Source organism: Mobula birostris, chromosome 19 (assembly GCF_030028105.1).
Source record: "Mobula birostris isolate sMobBir1 chromosome 19, sMobBir1.hap1, whole genome shotgun sequence".
Taxonomy (NCBI): domain Eukaryota; kingdom Metazoa; phylum Chordata; class Chondrichthyes; order Myliobatiformes; family Myliobatidae; genus Mobula; species Mobula birostris.
The window spans coordinates 17469725-17482209 of NC_092388.1; positions in this window are offsets into that span (position 1 = coordinate 17469725).

Sequence of the window (12485 nt, forward strand, 5' to 3'; positions counted from 1 at the left end):
TGTACATAGCTATATATATATATATATATATATATATATATATATATATATATATATATATATAGGCACTATATAGCTGGGCACTCTAGCTATATATATAGATATAGATTATATGTGTGTGTGTGTGTGTATATGTGTGTGTGCGTGCGCGCGCCTGAGACTTTTGCACAGTAGTGTAGATTGCTTATTCCAACTACTTTCTCACGAATTACATAATACTTAACACTTTTATCAGCACACGTTAAACATCAGTTAAAGAGTTGACCTAGTGAGGTTGTACATGAGAAAATGTGTTATGATACACCATTTATTACAGTTTCCCCCCCGGCAAATACCCTTCCCTTAAGCCGAAGCATTGGACTTTTTGTTTTATTACTCCATGAGAAAAGTGAGAAAAAGGCTTTCTGTATCTTGGGAATTGAAATGTTCAGTTCTGCCATATCAGCGTCTCTTCTCGATTTCATGCAGGCTGAATAATCATAACACAGTTCAAATTGAGCCTAGAAGAAAGATAGGTTCAAGTGCAAATTAATTTCAGATTATCACAACAAAGGCAATCAAATCTCAACAAGCTTGCCAGCAAAATGTCTTCTTTCAGTCCCCAAGTCCCTTCCTATCCTCAGCTCACAACAAAGAGCTTTCAGCTCAAATTAGGCTAATGAACTGTCTACCTGGGCCATGTTTTCTCTTTTTTTTAAAAAAAAGAATCGGCAGTCAGAATGTGTCATTCTGAGGTAAAATCATACAAGAAAAGGTGGCATGGGAAGGTCAACATCTAGTATCTGTGAAGTGATAAACTAAACAGATAGTAAATCTTGTCTAGAGACCTGCACATCATCACATTGCCTTATCCCACGGACATAATCAAGGGAAATTGACAGCGTTGAAAGATCTTGGAATCTATCCAACTGCTCTCTAAGAAGAGGAAACTCAGAAACCAAACTGCATGGATCACCTCCTTTTCCCATCTATCAGCACAGTTTTTAAATGACCCTGGAGTGTACTTTATCCTATGGGAACCGATGAGGATAAAGGGGCTAAAATTCTGAAGGAAAATCAAGTCAAGCCTCATTACTTCTTCAGCAACTTAGCAAAAGTAGAGAGTAACTGCAGAGGTAATTGACATAGGCAAACTTATGGATGGGAAAGGGAAATCCGTTGTAGGATACAGAATCTCTCCAACTTAACAAGTATAACAATATGCTTCCTTAGATTTAAGCTATTTTTCATGTTGACATTTTAACTCATCTGCTCATTAAAATATTTATAAAATCCTTGTGTTCATTATATTGTCAATCATGGCCTCTTTTCTTTGTGGGGAAATGTCATTCATCCAGTTTTCAAAATAAACAGGTTTTCTGTCACAAAACATCTGCAAAAAAAAAGGTCTTCTGTCCATGCCAAACAAGGAATCTTTTTTTAAAGGATGCTCTTCACAAAATGTTCTTTACTTCACTGAAGTGACTGAATTAACTTAAAATGCAAACTGAGGCCAGTCACTTTCATTGTGATGTAAAAATATAACCGTGGGTGCTCAAAAGGTTAAAGGTTACATTTACATGAGTACAATAAACACTTCTTCATTCTTGATGATTTCTGAGATTGTTTTGTAAAATATGTGACAAAATATATCTGAATGGTAAACGTTCTTACAAAGAAAGAAAAGGAAGACTCGAATTTACTTAGAGCCGTTCACAGCCTCGGGCTGTCCCAGAGCACCTTACAGACAATGAATTTCGTCTGAAGTGTAATCACTAATAAGATGTACAAGGAGCTAATGTCACATTATTTTTCTCACTTTGCAATGAAGTTGGTAAAATTGTCTTACCTTTGTCTGTTACGATGTTGCTAAACTAGAGAGACAATTGACAGATTGATCAGAGTTTTGTGGGCTACTCAGTCTATGGCAGTTGACAGCTTGATCAGAGGTTTGTGGTCTACTAGGACTTACAGTCCATACAGGTTATTATACATCCATTAGTCTTGGGCTGGTATCTCTGGGGTACAATGGGAAGTAAACACATTGGAGCTATGTGTACATGTAAACATCATGGAGGAAAGCGGGAGGAGAAGATGGCGGCCGTGACGCAGCCCGCGCAGCCTCTCCAGTGAAATGATATCGTATTTGTTAAATAGGGGGTCGTGCACAATTCTGATTTGATGGGGACAGCTGTGAGAAGCACAGAGGAACATTCGGAGAAACATCTAAAATGCCTGGTTCGCTGCCACTGCTACTGTGCGATCGAGAATCTCCAGAAGGAAGGCCCCAAATCCTTGGCTTTTCCTGCTGCTGGCGGCCGGGGTTGGGGTCGAAGCGCTCAGCAGAGATGGTTCTCGGTGCTCGGAGTCGGAGGGCTGGTCGGAGGCTCGAAGTTTTCGGACGACTCAGAGCCGGACTGTAGTCGGGCATGGCAGGGACAGTTTTCTTCCTTCTCCCGTCTGCGTGAGATGTGGGACTTTCGAGAGACTTTGAACTTTTTCTACCATGCCCATGGCCTGTTCTTCATCAAGTTATGGTATTGCTTGCACTGTTGTAACTATATGTTATAATTATGCGTTTTTTGTCAGTTTTTCAGTCTTGGTCTGTCCTGTGTTTCTGTGATATCACACCGGAGGAATATTGTATCATTTCTTAATGCATGCATTACTAGATGACAATAAAAGAGGACTGTGTGTCCTCATAATCTAATAATCTAATATTATAATGAGAAGTGAAAAACACCCTGGTCGCCTTTCCCTGGACTGGTAAATTCTCAATACACAATGGCACCGGAGGAACTCTGCTGGTCAGGCAGCATCTATGGAGGGGGTAGCATGGTAACTTAATGGGTAGCATAACACTATAAAGAACCAGTGAGCTGCGTCCAGATCTGCTGCTCTCTGTAAGGAGTTTGTAAGTTCTCCCTGTGACTGCTTGGGTTTCCTTCAGGTACCCCAGCTTCCCCCTACATTTCCAAAGTGTACAGGTTATGTTTATAGAGTTATGGGAATGCAATGTTGCTGCTGGAACCATGTTGACACTTGTGAGCCGCCAGCAGCACAATCCTTATACTGTGTAGGTCATTGATGACCACCCAATAACACACTTTACTGGATGTTTTGATCTTTTGATTGATCTTTTGATCTTGTGACTAATACAGCTAATCATTTTAAAAATTCTATAAACACTCGGTGTTTAGGTTTCAGAGGGACTTGTCTGATAATGGCTCTCAAATAGAGAAAGCTTGGAGACAATGCGAGAGGGAGGATAGGCAGGTGATAGAGAAGGGACGCATCCAGACCGATGGTTTGAGATGTGTCTATTTCAATGCGAGGAGTATTATGAACAAAGCTGATGAGAGAGTGTGGATCAGCACTTGGAGCTATGATGTTGTGGCCATCACAGAGACTTGGATGACTCAGGGGCAGGAATGGTTACTTCGAGTGCCAGGCTTTAGATGTTTCAGAAAGGACAGGAAGGGAGGCACTGTTGATCTGCAGAAAAGGAGGAAGTCAAGGAGGGATTGTCTACGGAGTCTCTGTGGGTGGAAGTTAGGAAAAGGAAGGGGTCAATAACTCTATTGGATGTTTTTATAGACCACCCAATAGTGACAGGGACAATGAGGAGCAGATATGGAGATAGATTCTGGAAAGGTGTAATAACAACAGGGCTGTCGTGGTGGGAGATTTTAATTTCCCAAATATTGATTGGTTTTAGATGGGGTGGATTTTGTTAGGTGTGTTCAGGAAGGTTTCCTGACACAATATGTAGATAAGCTTACAAGAGGAGAGGCTGTACTTCATCTGGTATTGGGAAATGAACCTGGACAGATATCAGGTTTCTCAGTGGGAGAGCATTTTGGAGACAATGATCACAATTCTATCTCCTTTACCATGGCTTTGGAGAGGGATAGGAACAGACAAGTTAGGAAAGCGTTTAATTGGAGTAAGGAGAAATATGAGGCTATCAGGCAAGAACTTGGAAGCATAAATTGGGAACAGATGTTCTCAGGGAAATGTACGGAAGAAATGTGGCAAATGTTCAGGGGATATTTGCATGGAGTTCTGCATAAGTATGTTCCAATGAGACAGGGAAAGGATGGGAGGCTACAAGAACCGTGGTGTACAAAGGCTGTTGTAAATCTAGTCAAAAAGAAAAGAAAAACTTACAAAAGGTTCAGAGAACTAGGTAATGTAGAGATCTAGAAGATTATAAGACTAGCAGGAAGGAGCTTAAGAATGAAATTAGGGGAGCCAGAAGGGGCCATGAGAAAGCCTTTGTGGACAGGATTAAGGAAATCCCCAAGGCATTCTACAAGTATGTGAGGAGCAAGAGGATAAGATGTGAGAGAACAGGACCAATCAAGTGTGACAGTGGAAAAGTGTGTATGGAACCAGAGGAGATAGCAGAGGTAATTAATGAGTACTTTGTTTCAGTATTCGCTATGGAAAAGGATCTTGGTGATTGTAGGGATGACTTATAGCAGACAGAAAATCTTGAGCATGTAAATATTAAGAAAGAGGATGTGCTGGAGCTTTTGAAAAGCATCAAGTTGGATGAGTCACCGAGACCGGACCAAATGTGCCTCAGGCTACTGTGGGAGGCAAGGGAGGAAATTGCTGAGCCTCTGGCAATGATCTTTGCATCATCATTGGGAAAGGGAGATGTTCCAGAGGATTGGAGAGTTGCAGATGTAATTGCCTTATTCAAGAAAGGGCGTAGAGATAGCCCAGGAAATTATAGACCAGTGAGTCTTACTTCAATGCTTGGTAAGTTGATGAAGAAGATCCTGAGAGGCAGGATTTATGAGCATTTGGAGAGGCATAATATGATTAGGAATAATCAGCATGGCTTTGTCAAAGGCACATTGTGCCTTACGAGCCTGATTGAATTTTTTGAGGATGTGACTAAACACGTTGATGAAGGAAGGAAGAGCAGTAGATGTAGTGTATATGGATTTCAGCAAGGCATTTGATAAGATACCCCATGTAAGGTTTATTGAAAAGATAAGGAGGCATGGGATCCAAGGGGACATTGCTTTGTGGATTCAGATCTGGCTTGACCACAGAAGGCAAAGAGTTGTTGTAGATGACTCATATTCTGCATGGAGGTCAGTGACCAGTGGTGTGTCTCAGGGATCTGTTCTGGGACCCCTACTCTTTGTGATTTTTATAAATGACCTGAATGAGGAAGTGGAAGGATGGGTTAATAAATTTGTTGATGACACAAAGGTTGGGGGTGTTGTGGATAGTGTGGAACGCTGTCAGGGGTTACAGCAGGATATTGATAGGATGCAAAAGAAGTGGCAGATGGAGTTTAACCCAGATAAGTGTGAAATGGTTCATTTTGGTAGGTCAACTATGATGGAAGGATATAGTATTAATGGTAAGACTCTTGGCAGTGTGGAGAATCAGAGGGATCTTGGGATCCGAGTCTACAGGACACTCAAAGCTGCTGCGCAGGTTGACTCTGTGGTTAAGAAGGAATACGGTGCATTGGCCTTCATCAATCGTGGGATTGAGTTTAGGAGCTGAGAGGTAATGTTGCAGCTGTATAGGATCCTGGTCAGACCCCACATGGAGCATTGTGCTCATTTCTGGTCGCCTCACTGCAGGAAGGATGTGGAAGCCATAGAAAGAGTGCAGAGGAGATCTACAAGGATGTTGCCTGGACTGGGGAGCATGCCTTATGAGAATAGGTTGAATGAACTTGGCCTTTTCTCCTTAGAGCAATGGAGATGAGAGGTGACCTGATAGAGGTGTACAAGATGATGAGAGGCATTGATCGTGTGGATAGTCAGAAGCTTTTTTCCAGGGTTGAAATGACTATCATGTGAGGGCACAATTTTAAGGTGCTTAGAAGTAGGTACAGAGGAAATGTCAGGTTTAAATTTTTTACTCAGAGAGTGGTGAGTTCATGGAATGGACTGCTGGCGACAGTGGTGGAGGCGGGTACGATAGGGTCTTTTAAGAGACTCCTGAATAGGTACATGGAGCTTAGAAATATGGAGGGCTATGTGTAACCCTAGGTAATTTCTAAGGTCAGGACATGTTCGGCACAGCCTTATGGGCCGAAGAGCCTGTATTGTGCTGTAGGTTTTCTGTGTTTCTATGTGTTTGTGTGTACAATCAGGAGTCCAATGGAGAATGGAGATTTAAAAATCTAGTTTTGCAACAAGAGAAACATTCCTTATAACCAACATGAAGTCAAATAGGAGACTATCACCTTACTTAGTTGTATAGCACTCAGTACTTATTTTAATTTTAGTGACACCGACACCACAACACATTTAGTGCAAAGAAATTTTGTTACATGTATAGTCTGAATTGAAAATCAGGCTCAAATCCTGCATGTCAAAATAGTTGCAACATTCCTGATACTGAATCTGAATCAGGTTTAATACCATGACAAGTCTGTTATGAAACTAATGTTTTACAGTAGCAGTACAGAGGAGTACATGAAAATCCTATAACTTACAATAAGAAACATATAAAAGAATTAAATCAAATTCAATGAACTGGTTTGAACAATGATTGTTACTTTAAAGGTAATATCACAAGCCTAACGGTAACTGTTCTATCCACAAAGTACTGTTGATCTGCAACAATATTTTGTGGGGGATTCTGAGAGGTAGACTGTGCTGAGGTGTTAAATGAAAGCACATTGCGTCATACTCCTTGTTCCTCAGCTGCTCCAGTTTGTGAGTTGGGCATTGGAACACATGGTTTCCTGGAGGTGTGAACTTTTTCAGTTTGTGCTAAACATGTGAAGTTTAAATGGGAAATTCAAAGTGGATTAAGTACAACAGTGTGCAACCATTTTTTTCCAGGGTGTCTTTAATCTTGAGATTTACAATCAGTGAATTTAGGTTTAGAAGTTAAAAAAACAATTATCCTCAAAACTGGATTGCGTCCTCAGCCTTTTACTTTACTCACATCAGTGTGGCCAGATTTTGCTTTGCTTCCATTTACAAGTTTATGGATTATGCCACCGTATATGTTCAGTTCTCAATAACAATGAGACAGAGTGCAGGAAGAAGGTAATGAGCCTAACAGCAAGGTGTCAAGTCCAACAACTTCTCCCTCAATGTCAGTGAAATGAAAGACCATAAGATATAGGGGCAGAATTAGGCTATTCAGCTCATAGATTCTCTAAGAACATAATAAATAGGAGCAGGAGTAGGCCATCTGGCCCATCGAGCCTGCTCCGCCATTCAATAAGATTATGACTGATTTGGCCAAGGACTCATCTCCACCTAGCTGCCTTTTCCTCATAACCCTTAATTCCCCTACTATGCAAAAATCTGTCCAACTTTGTCTGAGAGATACTTACTGAGGTAGCCTCCAGTGCTTCATTGGGCAGAGAATTCCACAGATTCACCACTCTCTGGGAAAAGCAGTTCCTCCTCATCTCCGTCCTAAATCTACACACCCGAATCTTGAGACTATGTCTCCTAGTTCTAGTCTCACCTACCAGTGGAAACAACTTTCCAGCCTCTGTCTTATCTACCCCTTTCATAATTTTTAATGTCTCTATAAGAGCTCCTCTCAATCATCTGATTTCCATCATGGTTGATTAATTATCCCTCTCAACCCCCATTCTCCTACCTTAACCCTGTAACCTTGAATGCCCTCAATGATCAAGAACATATCAAACTCCACTTTAAATCTATCCAATGATTTGGCCTTCATAGCCATCTGTGGCAAGGAATTCCTCACCCTCTGTTTAATGACAATCCTCCTCTGTTTTGTTCTAAAGAGACATCCTTGTATTCTGTAACTGCTTATTTACTTCAGGAAATGGGGTGAAAAGCACATCCCTGTCTGTATCAATGGTGTCAAGGTAGAAATGGTTGACAGCTTCTAGTTCCCAGATGTAAATATCACTAATAATTTATCCTGGTCCAGCCACTTGGACGCTACAGCTAAGAAAGCATCTCTACCTTTTCAGAAGGCTAAGAAAATTCAACAAATCCCCGATAACTCTCATCAATCTTCACAGATGCACCTTAGGAAACATCCTTTTTGGATGCATCATGGCTTGGTTAGCTAAGTGCTCTGTCCCAGACTGCAAGAAATTTCAGGGAGTTGTGAAGGCAGCCAATCTATAATTGAAACCAGCCTCTTCTCCAGTGAGACCGCTGAGAATGGAATCTGGAGCTGCACACAAAATGGTAGCAGAATTCAATGGATCAAACAGCATCCATGAGGGGAAATGGACAGTCGATATTTTGGATCGAGACTCTTCATTTAGTCCAGTGGTTGGGGGGAAAGAATGTACAAGCTCCTTCCAGAGACCAGCGGGAATTAAACCCTGAATTTATCGCTGGCACTGTAACAGCATTACACTAATTGCTACACTATTGTGCCATATTACAACGATGTCAATCGTCCATTTCCCTTATTCGATGCTACCTGACCTGCTGAGTCCCTCTATCTTTTTGTGTGTGGCTTTCTCCATTGACCCACAAGGCTCAAGGAAAGATTCAACTCATATACCTCATATAACACCTCATATACCGACTAGGTAGTCTCCAGCCCCTTGGTATGAACATAGAATTCTCCAACTTCCGGTAATTCCCTCCCCCTTCCTTCCCCTATCCCTATTTCACTCTGCCCCCTCCCCCAGCTGCCTATCACCTCCCTCATGGTTCCGCCTCCTTCTACTCCCCATTGTGTTTTCCTCTATTCCTTCTTCACCTTTCCTGCCTGTCACCTCCCTGCCTCCCCTCCCCCCACCCCTTTATCTTTCCCCTTACTGGTTTTTCACCTGGAACCTACCAGCCTTCTCCTTCCCACCCTCCCCCACCTTCTTTATAGGGCCTCTGCCCCTTCCCTCTACAGTCCTGACAAAGGGTTCTGGCCCGAAACGTGGACTAACCGTTTCCACGGATGCTGCCCGACTGGCTGAGTTCCTCCAGCGTGTTGTGAGTGTTGCTCTGACCCCAGCATCTGCAGAGCATTTTGTGTTTAAGATTCAACTCGGTTCCTATTGGACTTTTGAACGGATCCCTTATACAATAAAGATGAACTCTTGATCTCTCAGTCTACCTCTTCACGACCCTTGAATCTTATTGTTTTCCAGCACTGAATTTTCTCTTGAACTGTTATACTATACGGCGGCACAATAACATAGCGGTTAGCATAAAGCTTTAGAGTGCCAAGCGATTGGGCTCAGTCCTTGCTGCTATATGTAAGGAGTTTGTATGTTCTCTTTGTGATGGCATGGGTTTCCTCCCATGTTCCAAAGACGTGTGGGTTAGGGTTAGTAAGTAGTGGGCGTGGTACCTTTGTGCCGAAAGCGTGGTAACACTTGCAGGCTGACCTCAACAGAGTTAGTCATTGACACAAATGAGAGCTTTCCCTGTATGTTTCAATGAACTCATGACAAACAAAGCATTCAGTTCTTTTTTTTCCCCGGGACCCAAATGACCCTTCCAGATGAGGCAGAATAATGGATTAGATTAGATTAGATTATGAGGACACTCTGTCCTCGTTTATTGTCATTTAGAAATGCATGCATTAAAAAATGATACAACATTCCTCCAGAATGATATCACAAGAAAACACAGGACAAACCAAGACTAAAACTGACAAAACCACATAATTATAACATATAGTTACAACAGTGCAAAACAATACCATAATTTGATAAAGAGCAGATCATGGGCACGGTTAAAAAAAAGTCACAAAGTCCCGATACACCCATCATCTCACGCAGGCGGCAGAAGGGAGGAACTCTCCCTGCCATGAACCTCCAAGCGCCGCAAACTTGCCGATGCAGCACCATTGGAAGCACCCGACCGCAGCGGACTCTGAGTCCGTCTGAAAACTTCAAGCCTACGACCAGCCCTCCGGCGCGGCCTCTCCAAGTACCATCTCTGCCGAGCGCTTCGACCCTGCCCCGGCTGCTGAGCAACAAGCAAAGCCAAGGACTCGGGGCCTTCTCCTCCAGAGATTCTGGACCACACAGTAGCAGCAGCAGCGAAGCAGGCATTTCAGAAGTTTCACCAGATGTTCCTCCGTGCTCGCAAGTCTGTCCCCATCAAATCAGGATTGTGCACGGCACCCTACTTGACAAATAACAGACATCACCACCGGAGTGGCCGCTGCGAACTGTGTCGCGCCGCCATCTTCTCCTCCCTCCTCCAGATCTCCAGAAATTAGATATTACTTCCAATGCTCCCATTGTGGCCTGATCTACGTTGGTGAGACCAAACACAGACAAGGCGACCGATTCACCTTTGCTTTGTCCACCATGGCTTTCTGGATCTCCTGATCACCCCCAGTCTTATATTGACAAGTCTTTCCTTGGCCTAGGTCTACTTTACTGTCAAGCTGAGGAACAGCACCTCACATTGTCTGGGTAGCGAAAAAGCCGGCAACATTAACACTGAATTCTCCAGTTCCTGGTAACTGCTGCCCCTCTGTTCCTTTTCTCACCTCTCCAATACCACTGATATCTCAGAAACAAAAGTCCTTGATTCCACTGAGCAAATTTGTGGGCATCCATGTTTCACAAATTTGACTGAGTACTTTGAAGCAGTTACCAAGGAGAATGATGAGAGCAGGGCAGTAGATATTGTCTACATGAATTTTAGCAAGGCCATTGACATTGGCCCACATGATGAGCTGGCTCAGAAGGTTAGACCACATGAGATCGAGGGTGAGTTTGCAAATTGCAAGTTGGATACAAAGTTGCCATGGCAGTAGCAGGCAAAGGGTTGAAATGGAGAGTTTTTATCAGCCTGCGGTCTGAGGTGAAACATAGGGATCAGAGTTGGATCCTCTGTGTTTGTGATATATATATTAATGATTTGGATGAGAATATAGGTAACATGATTAGTAAGTTTACAGGTAATGCCAAAATTGATGATGTAGCAAAGAGTGAAGAAGCTTAAACTAAGGTTAACTCCAGGATATTGATAAATAAGGAAAGCGGCCAGATAGAATTTAACTTGGGCAAGTGTGAAGTGAAGCATTTTTGGAAGTGGCACCAGGGCAAGACATACACAGTGAATGGCAGTGCCCTGGGAAGTATGGCTGTACAGAGTTCCTTCAAGCTATACATAAATCTCTGAAAATGAGAACAGAGGCGGGCAAAGTGGTGAAGATGATTTGTGGTTTACCTTCGTTGGCTGAGATATGGAGTAAAAGAGTTGGGATGTCATGCTACAGTTGTACAAATGTTGGTTAGGCTGCACTTGAAGCATTTTATACGGTTCTGGTGACCATACTACAGGAAAGATGTGACTGAACTAGAGAAGGCAAAGAAAGCACTCACAAGGTTGTTACCCTGATTGGAAGTCTTGAATTATAAAGGAGAGATTGGAGAGCCGAGAGTGAAGGAAGCTGAGCAATGACATGATAGAGATGTATAAAATGATGGGAAATGTAGATAGCCCGGAGTCTGTTTCGTAGAATGAGAGCTTCTAGAGCTGGAGTGCATGTGTTTAAGTTGAGAGGGAGGAAGTTTAAGGAGGATCTGAGGGGTAAATATTTTATACAAAGAGATGGTGATATCTGGAACAGTTTGCCAGATGAGATGATAAAGACTGGAAAAGGAACAACATTTAAGAGGCATTTTCACAGGTATTTGGATAAACAGGGGATAGAGGGATACAGAATTAATATAGGCAAGTGGGGAAAGTATAGTTAGACATTATAGAAGGCATAAATGCAGTGAGTGAAAGGCTGTCCAACTCTGAGACCCTATGATTCTACCTCTTCGAAAGGATATCAACTTTGACTGAGTAGTAATCAGCCTAGATTTTGTGCTCAAATCTAAGGAGTTAGAAGTGAACCTAATCTTTCCGAGTCAGGGACAAGAATGGTTCAACTGTGCTAAAGTTTATGCAATTTGTGTACTACTATTCATAATAAAGAAAACAAGGTCTTCAATCTTACTATAATTAATGTCAACTGCTCATGCCAATGAATAATCAGTTAATGAATATGAGTAATAAGTTTATACATTAAACAAAAACAAAGAATGAAGAGGATGTTCATAACATTACGTTCAGCATCCACTTTAGGCTACCGAAGAAAAATAATTTCAGGATGTATATTGAATACATTTCTCTGGCATTAAATGTACCTATTGAAACCTATTATTGTGGATGATCAGCCATGATCACAGTGAATGGCGATGCTGGCTCAAAGGGCCGAATGGCCTACTCCTGCACCAATTGTCTATTGTCTATTGAATGTGTTGATAGAGAAGATAATTCAAGAACCTGAATACGTAAAGTTAGAATACGGACAATAAATACTTTTACCTTATTAGCAAATTGTGTAATGTATTTAGGGGTAGACAGTTCATTTAAATCATTTCCAATAGACTATTATGAAACTCCAAAATTTGAAAATCATTACCACTTAATGGTATTTTTATTATGATACAAAACTATCTTTCAGTGAATTAGAGTTAGAGTAGCTGCAATTAAAACAGTTTGCAAACTTGTAACTCAGAGTTACCTCATTTAAATTCATGCATTTTCTGACTT